The 17,447-nt window shown below is 37.8% G+C and overlaps 1 protein-coding gene across 2 annotated transcripts in view; it reads right to left on the minus strand.

Moving 5' to 3' along the window:
• LOC142341701 (gamma-secretase subunit Aph-1-like) overlaps window positions 1–17,102 on the minus strand; it is a 288,252-nt gene extending 271,150 nt beyond the window's left edge. For both annotated transcript variants that reach the window (XM_075392855.1, XM_075392854.1), the window contains exon 1: window positions 16,840–17,102. The gene's annotated coding sequence lies outside the window, so the exon portion shown is untranslated. The remainder of the gene's footprint in view (window positions 1–16,839) is intronic.
• Between the last annotated feature and the right edge of the window lie 345 nt (window positions 17,103–17,447).

The following is a 17,447-nucleotide window of genomic DNA, read 5'->3' on the forward strand; positions in this document are numbered from 1 at the left end:
TTCCACAATTAGATTTTAAAGAGATATCATACTCTCAATTATCGTAGTTTCGATCGATCACTTAAGATTCCATAAGGAGTCCCTAAAACAGTGGTATGATGACGCAACAATAGAACCAAATGAACATCTTATGATTGATTTGAGACCATCTACAACTGATTTGGTGAGACATTTTTCAAACGTAACCTCATTTTCCCCAGAATTCTTTGTACCAAAACAGTCGAGCTCGTATTAAAAGTATTAATTAAAGATAAAAGCACAAAACTATTAAGAACTGGTAGAAGTTCTCTCTAGAACTGGTAACCAACGCTTCCGCTCAAATTTATCCGCAAAAAAACAATGTCCTTTTTCAGTAATTTTCTTCTAGACAAAACTGAACTTGATGGAACGTGGGAAGTGGATCTCGTCGAAGCATCATTTCCAGGTATAAGTTCTAATAATGAAGGATTGATGACATTTCACTATGATAAGAGAAACAGTATTTAGCTCTATAGCGAAGTCTGACAGATACTGTCAAAAAGAACGACGCCTCAAGGGCTTGGAACCTTAATTCTCGATCGATATTAACAAAAAAGTCAGAAGACTTTACTTTCTGTAATAGAGGATCTTAAAAGTTGGCCGTTCAATTTGTTTGCTGAAGCTACTGGCTTGGGTGTTAAAGCTGACAAACCTGTTATGCCTAAATTAAAAGGATCAAACAACACAAAACCCTGGGCTCCCTTTTTGATATTACTCATTCACAGATATATACAAATACATTTTTAACATGCAGCTTGGATAGAGTTGAACCAAATCAGTTGGCGATGTGAAGTGTACTCGTTTACACTCTTTGCCATTCAAAGTCTGCGAACTCCACAATTAGATTTTAAAGAGATATCATACTCTCAATTATCGTAGTTTCGATCGATCACTTAAGATTCCATAAGGAGTCCCTAAAACAGTGGTATGATGACGCAACAATAGAACCAAAAGAACATCTTATGATTGATTTGAGACCATCTACAATTGATTTGTTGAGACATTTTTCAAATGTAACCTCATTTTTCCCAGAATTCTTTGTACCAAAACAGTCGTGCTCGTATTAAAAGTATTAAAGATAAAAGCACAAAACTATTAAGAACTGGTAGAATTTTTCTCTAGAACTGATAACCAACGCTTCCGCTCAAATTTATCCGCAAAAAACAATGTCCTTTTTCAGTAATTTTCTTCCAGACAAAACTGATTTTGATGGAACGTGGGAAATGGCTCTCGTCGAAGCATCATTTCCAGTTATATGTTCTAATAATGAAGGAGGATTGATGACATTTCACTATGATAAGAGAAACAGTATTTAGCTCTATAGTGAAGTCTGACAGATACTGTCAAAAAAGAACGACGCCTCAAGGGCTTGGAACCTTAATTCTCGATCGATATTAACAAAAAGTCAGAAGACTTTACTTTCTGTAATAGAGGATCTTAAAAGTTGGCCGTTCAATTTGTTTGCTGAAGCTACTAGCTTGGGTGTTAAAGCTGACAAACCTGTTATGCCTAAATTAAAAGGATCAAACAACACAAAGCCCTGGGCTCCCTTTTTGATATTACTCATTCACAGATATATACAAATACATTTTTAACATGCAGCTTGGATAAAATTGAACCAAATCAGTTGGCGATGTGAAGTGTACTCTTTTACACTCTTTGCCATTCAAACTCTGCGAATTCCACAATTAGATTTTAAAGAGATATCATACTCTCAATTATCGCAGTTTCGATCGATCACTTAAGATTCCATAAGGAGTCCCTAAAACAGTGGTATGATGACGCAACAATAGAACCAAAAGAACATCTTATGATTGATTTGAGACCATCTACAATTGATTTGTTGAGACATTTTTCAAATGTAAACTCATTTTTCCCAGAATTCTTTGTACCAAAACAGTCGTGCTCGTATTAAAAGTATTAAAGATAAAAGCACAAAACTATTAAGAACTGGTAGAATTTTTCTCTAGAACTGGTAACCAACGCTTCCGCTCAAATTTATCCGCAAAAAACAATGTCCTTTTTCAGTAATTTTCTTCCAGACAAAACTGATTTTGATGGAACGTGGGAAATGGCTCTCGTCGAAGCATCACTTCCAGTTATATGTTCTAATAATGAAGGAGGATTGATGACATTTCACTATGATAAGAGAAACAGTATTTAGCTCTATAGTGAAGTCTGACAGATACTGTCAAAAAAGAACGACGCCTCAAGGGCTTGGAACCTTAATTCTCGATCGATATTAACAAAAAGTCAGAAGACTTTACTTTCTGTAATAGAGGATCTTAAAAGTTGGCCGTTCAATTTGTTTGCTGAAGCTACTAGCTTGGGTGTTAAAGCTGACAAACCTGTTATGCCTAAATTAAAAGGATCAAACAACACAAAGCCATGGGCTCCCTTTTTGATATTACTCATTCACAGATATATACAAATACATTTTTAACATGCAGCTTGGATAAAATTGAACCAAATCAGTTGGCGATGTGAAGTGTACTCTTTTACACTCTTTGCCATTCAAACTCTGCGAATTCCACAATTAGATTTTAAAGAGATATCATACTCTCAATTATCGCAGTTTCGATCGATCACTTAAGATTTCATAAGGAGTCCCTAAAACAGTGGTATGATGACGCAACAATAGAACCAAATGAACATCTTATGATTGATTTGAGACCATCTACAATTGATTTGTTTAGACATTTTTCAAATGTAACTTCATTTTTCTCAGAATTCTTTGTACCAAAACAGTCGCGCTCGTATTAAAAGTATTCAAGATAAAAGCACAAAACTATTAAGAACTGGTAGAAGTTCTCTCTAGAACTGGTAACCAACGCTTCCGCTCAAATTTATCAGCAAAAAAACAATGTCCTTTTTCAGTAATTTTCTTCCAGACAAAACTGATTTTGATGGAACGTGGGAAATGGCTCTCGTCGAAGCATCATTTCCAGTTATATGTTCTAATAATGAAGGAGGATTGATGACATTTCACTATGATAAGAGAAACAGTATTTAGCTCTATAGCGAAGTCTGACAGATACTGTCAAAAAAGAACGACGCCTCAAGGGCTTGGAACCTTAATTCTCGATCTATATTAACAAAAAAGTCAGAAGACTTTACTTTCTGTAATAGAGGATCTTAAAAGTTGGCCGTTAAATTTGTTTGAGGAAGCTACTAGCTTGGGTGTTAAAGCTGACAAACCTGTTATGCCTAAATTAAAATGATCAAACAACACAAAGCCCTGGGCTCCCTTTTTGATATTACTCATTCACAGATATATACAAATACATATTTAACATGCAGCTTGGATAAAGTTGAACCAATTCAGTTGGCGATGTGAAGTGTACTCTTTTACACTCTTTGCCATTCAAACACCGCGAATTCCACAATAAGATTTAAAGAGATACCATGCTCTCAATTATCGTAGTTTCAGTTGATCACTTATTTCCATAAAGTAATTCCATAAGGAGTCCCTAAAACAGTGGTATGATGACGCAACAATAGAACCAAATGGACATCTTTTGATTGATTTGAGACCATCTACAACTGAATTGTTGAGACATTTTTCAAAACTAACTTCATTTCTCTCAGAATTCTTTGTACCAAAACAGTCGTTCTCGTATTATAAGTATTAATGACAAAAGCATAAAACTATTAAGAACTGGTAGAAGTTCTTTCTAGAACTGGTAACCAACGCCTCCGCTCAAATTTATCCGCAAAAAACAATGTCCTTTTTCAGTAATTTTCTTCTAGACAAAACTGAACTTGATGGAACGTGGGAAGTGGCCCTAGTCGAAGCATCATTTCCAGGTATATGTTCTAATAATGAAGGAGGATTGATGACAATTCACTATGATAAGAAAGAGAAACAGTATTTAGCTCTATAGCGAAGTCTGACAGATACTGTCAAAACAGATCGACGCCTCAAGGGCTCTGAACCTTAATTCTCGATCAATATTAACAAAGAAGTCAGTAGACTTTACTTTCTGTAATAGAGGATCTTAAAAGTTGGCTGTTCAGTTTGTTTGCGGAAGCTACTAGCTTGGGTGTTAAAGCTGACAAACCTGTTATGCCTAAATTAAAATGATCAAACAACACAAAGCCCTGGGCTCCCTTTTTGATATTACTCATTCACAGATATATACAAATACATATTTAACATGCAGCTTGGATAAAGTTGAAACAAATCAGTTGGCGATGTGAAGTGTACTCTTTTACACTCTTTGCCATTCAAACTCTGCGAATTCCAAATTAGATTTTAAAGAGATATCATACTCTCATTATCGTAGTTTCGATCGATCACTTAAGATTCCATAAGGAGTCCCTAAAACAGTGGTACGATGACGCAACAATAGAACCAAATGAACATCTTATGATTGATTTGAGACCATCTACAACTGATTTGTTGAGACATTTTTCAATTGGAACCTCATTTTTCCCAGAATTCTTTGTACCAAAACAGTCGTGCTCGTATTAAAAGTATTAAAGATAAAAGCACAAAACTATTAAGAACTGGTAGAAGTTCTCTCTAGAACTGGTAACCAACGCTTCCGCTCAAATTTATCCGCAAACAAAACAATGTCCTTTTTCAGTAATTTTCTTCCCGACAAAACTGATTTTGATGGAACGTGGGAAATGGCTCTCGTCGAAGCGTCAATTCCAGTTATATGTTCTAATAATGAAGGAGGATTGATGACATTTCACTATGATAAGAGAAACAGTATTTAGCTCTATAGCGAAGTCTGACAGATACTGTCAAAACAGAACGACGCCTCAAGGGCTTGGAACCTTAATTCTCGATCAAGATTAACAAAAAAGTCAGTAGACTTTACTTTCTGTAATAGATGATCTTAAAAGTTGGCTGTTCAATTTGTTTGCTGAAGCTACTAGCTTGGGTATTAAAGCTGACAAACCTGTTATGCCTAAATCAAAAGGACCAAACAACACAAAGTCCTGGGCTCCCTGTTTGATATAACCAATTCACAGATATATACACATACATAATTAACATACAGCTTGGATATAGTTGCACCAATTCAGTTGGCGATGTGAGGTGTATTCTTTTACACTCTTTGCCATTCAAACACCGCGAATTCCACAATTAGATTTTTAAGAGATATGATACTCTCAATTATCGTAGTTTCAGTTGATCACTTATTTTCATAAAGTAATTCCATAAGGAGTCCCTAAAACAGTGGTATGATGACGCAACAATAGAACCAAATGGACATCTTATGATTGATTTGAGACCATCTACAACTGATTTGTTGAGACGTTTCTCAAAAAAAAACTTCATTTTTCTCAGAATTATTTGTATCAAAACAGTCGTGCTCGTATTAAAAGTATTAAAGATAAAAGCACAACTATTAAGAACTGGTAGAAGTTCTTTCTAGAACTGATAACCGACGCCTCCGCTCAAATTTATCAGCAAAAAACAATGTCTTTTTTCAGTAATTTTCTTCCTGACAAAACTGAACTTGATGGAACGTGGGAAGTGTCTCTCGTCGAAGCATCATTTCCAGGTATATGTTCTAATAATGAAGGGGGATTGATGACATTTTACTATGATAAGAAAGAGAAACAAAATTTAGCTCTATAGCGAAGTCTGACAGATACTGTCAAAATAAAACGACGCCTCAAGGGCTTGGAACCTTAATTCTCGATCAATATTAACAAAGAAGTCAGTAGACTTTACTTTCTGTAATAGATGATCTTAAAAGTTGGCTGTTCAATTTATTTAGTGAAGCTACTAGCTTGGGTGTTAAAGCTGACAAACCTGTTATGCCCAAATCAAAAAGATCAAACAACACTAAGTGCTGGTCTCCCTTTTTGATATTACTGCTTTACATATATAATACACATACATTAAACATACAGCTTGGATATAGTTGAACCAATTCAGTTGACGATGTGAAGTGTACTCTTTTACACTCTTTGCCATTCAAACACCGAGAATTCCACAATTAGATTTTTAAGAGATATCATACTCTCAATTATCGTAGATTCGATTGATCACTTAAGATTCCGTAATGTAATTCAACAAGGAATTCCTAAAACAGTGGTATGATGACGCAACAATAGAACCAAATGGACGTCTTATGATTGATTTGAGACCATCTACAACTGATTTGTTGAGACGTTTCTCAAAAAAAACTTCATTTTTCTCAGAATTCTTTGTATCAAAACAGTCGTGCTCGTATTAAAAGTATTAAAGATAAAAGCACAACTATTAAGAACTGGTAGAAGTTCTTTCTAGAACTGATAACCGACGCCTCCGCTCAAATTTATCAGCAAAAAACAATGTCTTTTTTTTCAGTAATTTTCTTCCTGACAAAACTGAACTTGATGGAACGTGGGAAGTGTCTCTCGTCGAAGCATCATTTCCAGGTATATGTTCTAATAATGAAGGGGGATTGATGACATTTTACTATGATAAGAAAGAGAAACAAAATTTAGCTCTATAGCGAAGTCTGACAGATACTGTCAAAATAAAACGACGCCTCAAGGGCTTGGAACCTTAATTCTCGATCAATATTAACAAAGAAGTCAGTAGACTTTACTTTCTGTAATAGATGATCTTAAAAGTTGGCTGTTCAATTTATTTAGTGAAGCTACTAGCTTGGGTGTTAAAGCTGACAAACCTGTTATGCCCAAATCAAAAAGATCAAACAACACTAAGTGCTGGTCTCCCTTTTTGATATTACTGCTTTACATATATAATACACATACATTAAACATACAGCTCGGATATAGTTGAACCAATTCAGTTGACGATGTGAAGTGTACTCTTTTACACTCTTTGCCATTCAAACACCGAGAATTCCACAATTAGATTTTTAAGAGATATCATACTCTCAATTATCGGAGTTTCGATTGATCACTTCAGATTCCATAAAGTAATTCCTTAAGGAGTCCCTAAAACAGTGGTATGATGACGCAACAATAGAACCAAATGGACATCTTATGATTGATTTGAGACCATCTACAACTGATTTGTTGAGACATTTTTCAAATGTAACTTCATTTTTCTCAGAATTCTTTGTACCAAAACAGTCGTGCTCGTATTAAAAGTATTAATGACAAAAGCACAAAACTATTAAGAACTGGTAGAAGTTCTTTCTAGAACTGGTAACCAACGCTTCCGCTCAAATTTATCCGCAAAAAACAATGTCCTTTTTCAGTAATTTTGTTCCAGACTAAACTCAACTTGATGGAACGTGGGAAGTGGCTCTCGTCGAAGCATCATTTCCAGGTATATGTTCTAATAATGAAGGAGGATTGATGACAATTCACTATGATAAGAAAGAGAAACAGTATTTAGCTCTATAGCGAAGTCTGACAGATACTGTCAAAATAGAACGACGCCTCAAGGGCTTGGAACCTTAATTCTCGATCAATATTAACAAAGAAGTCAGTAGACTTTACTTTCTGTAAAAGATGATCTTAAAAGTTTACTGTTCAATTTGTTTAGTGAAGCTACTAGCTTGGGTGTTAAAGCTGACAAACCTGTTATGCCTAAATCAAAAGATCAAACAACACAAAGTCCTGGGCTCCCTTTTTGATATTACTAATTCACAGACATATACACATATATATTTAACATACAGCTTGGATATAGTTGAACCAATTCATTTGGCGATGTGAACTGTACTCTTTTACACTCTTTGCCATTCAAACACCGCCAATTCCACAATTAGATTTTTAAGAGATATCATACTCTCAATTATCGTAGATTCGATTGATCACTTAAGATTCCGTAATGTAATTCAATAAGGAATTCCTAAAACAGTGGTATGATGAAGCAACAATTGAACCAAATGGACATCTTATGATTGATTTGAGACCATCTACAACTGATTTGTTGAGACATTTTTCATGTGTAACTTCAATTTTCTCACAATTCTTTGTACCAAAACAGTCGTGCTCGTATTAAAAGTAATAATGACAAAAGCACAAAACTATTAAGAACTGGTAGAAGTTCTTTCTAGAACTGGTAACCAACGCTTCCGCTCAAATTTATCCGCAAAAAACAATGTCCTTTTTCAGTAATTTTCTTCCAGACAAAACTGAACTTGATGGAACGTGGGAAGTGGCTCTCGTCGAAGCATCATTTCCAGGTATATGTTCTAATAATGAAGGAGGATTGATGCCAATTCACTATGATAAGAAAGAGAAATAGTATTTAGCTCTATAGCGAAGTCTGACAGATACTGTCAAAATAGAACGACGCCTCAAGGGCTTGGAACCTTAATTCTCGATCAATATTAACAAAGAAGTCAGTAGACTTTACTTTCTGTAATAGAGGATCTTAAAAATTGGCTGTTCAGTGTGTTTGCTGAAGCTACTAGCTTGGGTGTTAAAGCTGACAAACCTGTTATGCCTAAATCAAAAGATCAAACAACACAAAGTCCTGGGCTCCCTTTTTGATATTACTAATTCACAGATATACACATAAATATTTAACATACAGCTTGGATATAGTTAAACCAATTCACTTGGCGATGTGAACTGTACTCTTTTACACTCTTTGCCATTCAAACACCGCCAATTCCACAATTAGATTTTTAAGACATATCAAACTCTCAATTATCGTAGATTCGATTGATCACTTAAGATTCCGTAAAGTAATTCAATAAGGAATCCCTAAAACAGTGGTATGATGAAGCAACAATTGAACCAAATGGACATCTTATGATTGATTTGAGACCATCTACAACTGATTTGTTGAGACATTTCTCATGTGTAACTTCATTTTTCTCACAATTCTTTGTACCAAAACAGTCGTGCTTGTATTAAAAGTAATAATGACAAAAGCACAAAACTATTAAGAACTGGTAGAAGTTCTTTCTAGAACTGGTAACCAACGCCTCCGCTCAAATTTATCCGCAAAAAACAATGTCCTTTTTCAGTAATTTTCTTCTAGACAAAACTGAACTTGATGGAACGTGTGAAGTGGATCTCGTCGAAGCATCATTTCCAGGTATAAGTTCTAATAATGAAGGATTGATGACAATTCACTATGATAAGAAAGAGAAACAGTATTTAGCTCTATAGCGAAGTCTGACAGATACTGTCAAAATAGAACGACGCCTCAAGGGCTTGCAACCTTAATTCTCGATCAATATTAACAAAAAAGTCAGTAGACTTTAGTTTCTGTAATAGAGGATCTTAAAAGTTGGCTGTTCAGTTTGTTTGCGGAAGCTACTAGCTTGGGGTTTAAAGCTGACAAACCTGTTATGCCTAAATTAAAAGGATCAAACAACACTAAGCCCTGGGCTCCCTTTTAGATATTACTAGTTCACAGATATATACAAATACATATTTAACATGCAGCTTGGAGAAAGTAGAACCAATTCAGTTGGCGATGTGAAGTGTACTCTTTTACACTCTTCGCCATTCAAACACCGCGAATTCCACAATAAGATTTTTAAGAGATACCATGCTCTCAATTATCGTAGTTTCGGTTGATCACTTATTTCCATAAAATAATTCCATAAGGAGTCCCTAAAACAGTGGTATGACGACGCAACAATAGAACCAAATGGACATCTTATGATTGATTTGAGACCATCTACAACTGACTTGTTGACATTCTTCAAATGTAATCTCATTTTTCTCAGAAATCTTTGCACCAAAACAGTCGTGATCGTATTAAAAGTATTAATGACCAAAGCACAAAACTATCAATCTCTGAAGCATTTCCGGATTCTCAACTAAGAAAATCAACCGCCCTTCCATCTACACGGTCTTGAAGCGTTCATCAGAATTCTCTGTGAGTTTATTGTAAATTTGAAGAAAACCTAACAGCAGTAAGACGAGATCAGTTTGCACGCTTCTAAAAAGCTAACAGTAAAAAACAACAACTTTAAACTTCAGAAGACTTTAATCGGGTTCAAAAGAGTGAGGTCAAAAAGTTTGTTCACTTTCCAAAAGAACTGGGAGAACAGAAAGAGTGAGCTATAGGAAGTATCATGGAAGATCTTTAAAAAAGACGAAACAATCTTTCCAGCTATCAACAAAGCGAAAAAAAATTAGCTCTGAAAATGCGGATCTTCCACATAAAGAACTCAAAAGAGACCTGAAATTCCACTATAAGAAAACTCCCGAGACATTAAAAGTTTTGAAAGGGGTACACGAAAACCAACTACTGCAAAATTCACTTTCCAATACATTTTTTTCTGAAGTTTACACAGGAGGTGATGAAAAGCAGTCCTTCATTCAGTGACACAAAAACGCTCCAGTTGGTTCAGAAAATTCTCAATTCTGAAGGTGCTAAATTCTGAAAGACCACATCTGGTGAAAATCAACACACAGGTGACCACTTTCTGGTGAAAAGGCACAGTATGGCTTAGACTGGTTCAGCTAGTTTCAGATAAAATTGCAGAGGTTGTACAAAAACAGGTGCCAGCAGCTTTCGAATCTGCCACTAATCTAACAAAAGCAAATGGGATGAGTTGAGAAAAAGACAGTCAGAAGACTCCTAAAACAAAGAAATCTGCCAATTTCCCAGACTAAATGTGCATGCAACTCTCACAATGGAACTGAGGTCTCAAGTGTCTACTCCTTACTGTCGAAATATCGTCTCGATTCATGCGAGTAGAACCATTACGAAGCAGAGGAAATGACAGCTGCTTTCATCAAAATGTGTTTGAAGAACAAAAAGCTCCGTTTCTCGAAAAAAACGGCAAACGAGGGCAGTTTTTTTCGAGACATGGCCAATTTTTGCGAGGATCTGGGCGTCACATATTTTTCCACGTAAACTAGTAGTAGTTGTAGTAGTAAAATAGAATTGAAGATCGTTATTCTGGGTATAGCACCCATAGAGTTGTCCAGGTTTCAAGTTTCTGATTGCTGTTGACCAGGTTTTGTTCGGTGGAAAATTTTTTTATCAGCTCATACCAATTGGTTTTTGCTGGTGGTACTTACTTGAATACAATCAAGGTTTGACAGTTTGGCGTCATATTTACCTTCCTTCACAGCAATAAAGTACAGTAAGTCATGCATTTCAATAGAGAGACTAAGAGGGAGTTAGAAGTCGCTGTTTATAATCCCGTTTCTCATCTAAAATCCAATTTGCAGCAATTTTTGAAGCTTTTGAATTTCCTTCACTTGCGAATTCTTTATTAACTATGCCTGAGAGCAGTAGATAATTAATGTACAACATAACCTGAATAATTGTTCCGTTTTAATTTTTGCTGACAATTTTATGAAATTTTTCTGATGAGTTTGGAGGTGTATATAATCTCTTTCGTTTCCTGAATGAGCAGTTTTCATTGCAAGAAAGGTTTGCTGAAATTTGGAATCCAAGGTTGCGTTGATTTTTTATAGCAGATGGTGATCAATAGACGCCGTTATACTTCCTTTGACGTTTTATATAATTTTTCAGAGCAAACTTTTTTTTGTTACAAGAAAAACAAAACTATTTTATTAGACTAGATACAAAAAATTTTGTCGATGGTAAAACTCAATACAGATGTAGCTCTTGCGGATTGAAGAAGTTTATCGACAACAAAGAGTATAAACGAATTTTTTTGACAACACTCGAGAAAAACCCACCAACAGAGAAGAAATTGTTTTCCAATATAAAAAGCATTACTTCAGATAAACCTTGGGTGACAGAAGAAATTAAACAGTTAGTTGCTCAGAAATATCGTTACTTCAAAGACTACAAATTGACACAAAGTGCTAAATCTTTCTTGTCAATTAAAAAGTATTGCAACCTTGAAAATCGAAACTTAAAAGAAGCACAAAATAAATTTTCAGTGGATTTTTTTTTAAAATTGAAACCTCAAAAGAGAGTGAAAATGCATTAAGGAAAAAATGGAAAGAAAAATTACAGTCCGAAAATTGCTCAAATTGATGAAAATCGTTAAAACACGAAAGACAAAGGGTCAAACTGTAACGCTTTTGAGTTAAAAAATAGAGCAGAAACTTCCAAGAGTTTAAATTTAGACCTTCTACTTTGTGAGAAATCTATAAAGATATTGACAATCTAGACAACAACAAAGCACCAGGGCCCGGATATATCAAGGCTTGGGCATTGAAATCCGGAAATAATGCTATTGGAACACATCTTCAGATAATATTTAACGATTGTATTGAAGAGATAATTTCTCCAACAATTCTTATGGACGCACACATCACACCAATTTTTAAAAAAGGAGATGTTGATAGTAGTATAGTAGAACGTCTTGAAAAAGATGCGCTCTTAAAAATAATTCGGTTTCCAATCTAGAAAGTTGTCTACTGATGCTGTGCTTTACTTTATTTAAAAAATTATAGGAAATATGGAAGATAACGACACAGGTGTTGTGTCCTTAGATCATGCACACGCTTCCAATTCAATTTCACACGAGATATTTCTCAAGAAAGCTGAAAATTTCAATCACTCTTATTCAACAATTTTACTCAAATATTTTCTCGCAAATCGAACACAATGCGTCAAATTGGGTATTGATAATTCAGATAAAATAACTATTAATCATTGTGTTCCACAAAGAGCTGTGTTAGGACCTCTTATTTTTCTGTTACATGTCAACGATTTTTCTAAAAAACTGGAACGTGAAAATGATGTTACTCAATTTGCGGATGACACTAGTATTATCTTTATAAAAAAACAAAAACAACAATAAAGGGCCGTGTACACCATCCGGCATCGATGGATGTAGGTCGAAAAAAAGGGCATGATGAGTAGCACTTAGTAGCCGGATGCTGCACTCCAAGCTGTTCCCCTCCAGACAGTGTAAGGACGGCCCAGTCACAAAAATAACTAACAAGTGGAGAGGAAAGCGCCTATATATATTATAGCACACATAGGGAACTGGAATGGAAGGATTAAAATAAAAATGGAACATCAAGGAATAAGCAAAGGAATAAAGATGAGCAGCCAAACACTCAGTGCAGCCTTCCCTCCTCCACGACGGCGCTAATCGAAGTCTCACTGAGAACACGAGGCTTGAGGGCACGACATCCCCTCAAGCAGAGAACACAGCTCCTCAGAAGTGCGAAGCTGATTTTCGTTCGGATGTAGCTTATAGTGTCGGCGTACGGCTCTCCGCGTTTTTCGCTGATCTTGGTTGCGAGTTGTTTCATAACGCGCGATGCTGATGGACCTGCACCACCCGAACAAGCAAAAACCAGTGCATTGAAGCTGCTGTGTTCGGTTTCGCGGATTCGCTCTTCGTACTTATTTCGCTTGATGCTCTCGTGATATTTTTATGCATCTTTTATGGTCTTAGGGCAGCTCTTCGCATGAGGGTTGAAAAGCTTCACATCGAAGAAAGTGCGATTAAAGCGGGAGCCCCACAGACCGTTTGCCTTGATGTCCAGTCGAGCGTCATCATCAGTGGCGGTGGAATTACTCGAGAAAATTTCTCCATCGAGCGACTGAAGTTTTGGCTCTATCTGTACATCGTGGCAAAGGTCATCCATCAGGTTTGCAAACACATCTCTAATTTCGTTGTGTCGTAGGTGCGTATAACCGCCTTTAGCGCAATGGAGGGCATGGGTGAGGCTGAATTCTTTCCCGCATGGGCATATGGCTGGCGTGTTCTTCGCTTCCCAGGTTTAGCGAAGTGCTATTCCATCACGGAACTCAGTCTTCGTGAGGTCAAAACCATGTTTTGACAACGGAAGCGCGTTAAGCCAGCTGGATGCTCCTTTCTCCGAGGCCAGCTGGATGGTATACTTCATTTCTGGTAGATTGTTTTCGATTCTGGATTTTTTCGAGATGAGTTCACGTTGATTGTCTGCTTTCTGTCTGAGACTGACCTTGGTTTGTTCTACTTCACATTGTTAAATATTATTGAATGACCCCAATGGTCTTGAGAGTTCAATTGATTGCTCAAGATTTTTGTGAAGATCTTGTGGGAGGGCGATGTTAAGCCCACCCATTCTGAGAGGGAGAGAAAAAAGTTCTCTTTCCTCTTGGATTACTTCTTTGCCGACGATGTTCGGTATGACTCGGCCAAGCCGCTCCTCCACCTTGTCCAGAACCCCGTCAATGGAAGGTGTAGTACGCGAGAGGAAGCTCAACTTCTGTTGAACCCCCCTCGTCAAACATGCATAGGCATTCTGGGGAGAGGTGAGAGCAAATTGACCAAGTCTGTCTAAACTTTTTGTGTATTTAGTTTCTGCATCTTTCAGGAAATTTTTACTGGCCTCAGAGCTTCCGATAACTGATCCCAGGACTCGAGCGCCCTGCGTGATTTCCACATTTGTGCCTGCAAAAACAGTTGACGCTTGGCGCTCGCCTCCTGGTTTAATTATCAACTGACACTTCGGAGGATTGACAAGATATCCATACTTGGGACCGAGCTCAGTTAGCTTGTCGAAGAGTGCCCTGATATCTTTCAACTTACCGACGACGCTACCATCATCAGCATACCATTTTTGTGTCAAAGAGTCACTATGAAGTCTTGTTATTAGGGGTACGATTGCGATTCCATACATTGCCATCGCAAGGGGATCGCCTTGTGTCGTACCTTCCTGAGACAGCATGGTCGACTTACCGATGTAGAGATGAGACGGGTGGCTATAGGAGTTTTGTAAGGCAACATGCAAAGATGGGCATAAGGCTTTCACGTTCTCTAATGCTGTTCGTCTATTGAGCACGTTAAAAGCGTTTTTGGCATCAATTAGTAGAATTGCTTCGTTTTCGGGATCATCAAAACTGTGGCGAGGCGAATGTATGGCATGTTCTATGCCACATTTCTGGCCCAGACACAGCTGCATGTTTCCACCGAGGGATGTTAGATCTTGCCTGATGCAGTCGACGATTATGCGTCCGGTGATGCGACGCATTACTTCACCAATACCAATAGGTCTCACACCTGGACATTTATCCAGAGCCACTAGTCGACAACCATTGTATGTAATCAAATCATCCGGTGGTATTATGGACGTGGCCAGCCTCTTAGCAAACTTGGCAACAAGCTTGCACAGGTTCGTGGAGGTTTGCCCGAAAGCAGAAAGTAGTCTACGCCAGTCATCGGCATCGAGACCTGAAGGCCCGGCACTGCCATGAGTCTTCATTGCATGCTTTCGGACGAGCCTGGCACTGATTTTGTCGAAGACAGCGGTGTGGTAAGGAAGCGTGCGTTGATGTTCGCTCTGATTGCAGTTGGGCTCCAAGGGTTGACCTTCAGGATGTTTGTCGCGTAAAATCTCGAGGACCGGTCTACCGTCTATGAGATCGGTAGGTGCGAGCACGCCGCCTTTGTGCTCATCCGAAAGAACGTGAATAGCATTACTGATCTTACCACGAGACATGAAATCGTTGAACATCTTGAGGTCAGAGTGCTGCTGTTTGTTCCTTGAATTCATTCTCATTTGGATTGCCTTCGCTTCACAGAACAGTTCTGAGAAGCTGCAGTTGTACCATGCTTGCAGTCTACGCTTGATGGTCTTATTGTTCGATCCATCGTCCGTGTTCTTTGTTCGACTGAGGGTTAGGTGCGGAAGTATCATACAGAGGGTCAGAGATATATCGGATCTATCCGTGTTTAGGGCAATCGGTGAGAGGACACTGAGAAGGGCTTCGGCGAACTGTTCCCCTGCCTTGTTCTTACCGAGCGTGAAGATCGAGGGCTTCCAAGTGACAACCTCGCGGTATATTTCGCGCATTGTTACCGCGTGATGAGGCTGGAAGTGGTCCCAAAAATTATTCGATGCTGCGGCGACGGAACGTTCGGGGGCGTGCGATGTTGCAGGATCTATGAGTGCAGTGTCGGGAACGGTAAAAGCGTTGTGTGGTGCCGGCGTTGCGATTGCTGTTTCGGTGGCTGCGGTGACCTCAGAGCAGCTTTTGCAGCTGAAGTTTTCGGTCCAATCTTTCGCTGCGGCTAGACCACTGCATTTCATGTGCAAATATTTATAGCATGTATGACACCAGACGCCTCCCCTACGTAGGGGACCCTTGCAGAGTGGACAATGGGTTTGATCAGCCATTAAGCTGAGGGCTAGGAGTTGGGAAGGCTGCACTGAGGGGGACTAGATTAAGTTAATTACAGGAGAGTAATAACAGCAACGATATTTAAAGTATTGAATAATGTTAAACAGAATAATAGTGAAAACATGGTTTCCATGAAAGGAGAAGTGCACGGTGTCTTTACAGAACAGGTTAGGTTCAAGTGAGGGTGAAACAATGAGGGTGAAACATTTCTAAAAGAGGGTGAAACAATAAATGAGGGTGAAACAATAAACAACTTTAGGGCACAAGAATCAATATAATTATACAAAGCGTAGTTAAGGGCACTGATTTTCTTATTTATGAGGCGATAGTATTATATGCACACTAGTATTATATGCAAATTTGAAAGAAATGAAAATATTCCACAAAAAAATTGAAAATCTATTAGAACAAACAGACAATACGTGACACAGAATCAACTCACTTTAAATGCTGATAAAACAGATGTTATTCTCTACAAATCATACTAATTCGGATCCAGCGTTTACTTTTAATGGTGAAGTTATCAAACCAACTCATGCGTGTCGTTATCTGGGAGTACAAATTGATTCAAACCTAACTTTTGAAAATCACTTGAACCATAAAACTAAAACCGTAAAAAAAGTTAAAACAAAAAAAACAGCTTGAAAAAGCCGCACATGAACAGAATCAGCTCCCTGACAAACCTCAATTGTTTCGCACCTCCAGTTCGCGCTCTCTTGAAAACAGTGATATGAAAAAAATAACTCCCAAATTTCTTCACGCGTTTTTCTAGCTTATGATTCATAAGAACCTTCTCCAATACTCTTCTTGGAATCATTTGATCGATACTACATTATGTAGAGAAAAACATTTCGAACTAGTTAGATACTTACTTGCGCTGACTTTTTTTTCCACTGGAGCTTCTTCTTTAGATAAAACTTTCCCTGGAAATTCTTTCTTCCCAGTTTTGAAAATAACTTTTTCTCCAACAGCATAGCTCTCAGCAATTATGCCTTTTGCATTTCGAAGATTCTTAATTGACACGAAGTGCCAACCAAATCGTTCGTCTTCCCATTGCACAGCATAATGCAGAATATTTTTGAGGTTTTTGGTGTAGGCTTCGTGCATTTTCAATCTGAAAACGATACCCAACTACCATCAGACGATCTGCTCTCAAACGACAGGGGAGGGCTTTTCTGGCTTCAATTATGTACCTAGTTTAAGCAGTGTGCGTAACCTCAGAAAACGAGTCTGGCTTTAATTGTCTAGTTAGCTCAGGCACAGGGAGGCCAGTCTTAGAGGCCGATGTTACGGAAGGGCGATGATGCACACGCGTTGATCTTGGGGATTTACAGCTCTAAGGCTGAGGTTGAGCTTGTCCCGATATGTATCTATAGAGTCGTTCAGTCGACACTATACTTTTGGCAGTAACAAGCTAACTGCCAAGAGCACACGTTCCATTTCAGGAACTTTTTGTCCACAAACTTCCACACTAATTCCA

The sequence above is a fragment of the Convolutriloba macropyga genome, chromosome 6 (genome assembly GCF_964194025.1).
Source record: "Convolutriloba macropyga chromosome 6, txConMacr16.3, whole genome shotgun sequence".
Classification (NCBI taxonomy): Eukaryota; Metazoa; Xenacoelomorpha; order Acoela; family Convolutidae; genus Convolutriloba; species Convolutriloba macropyga.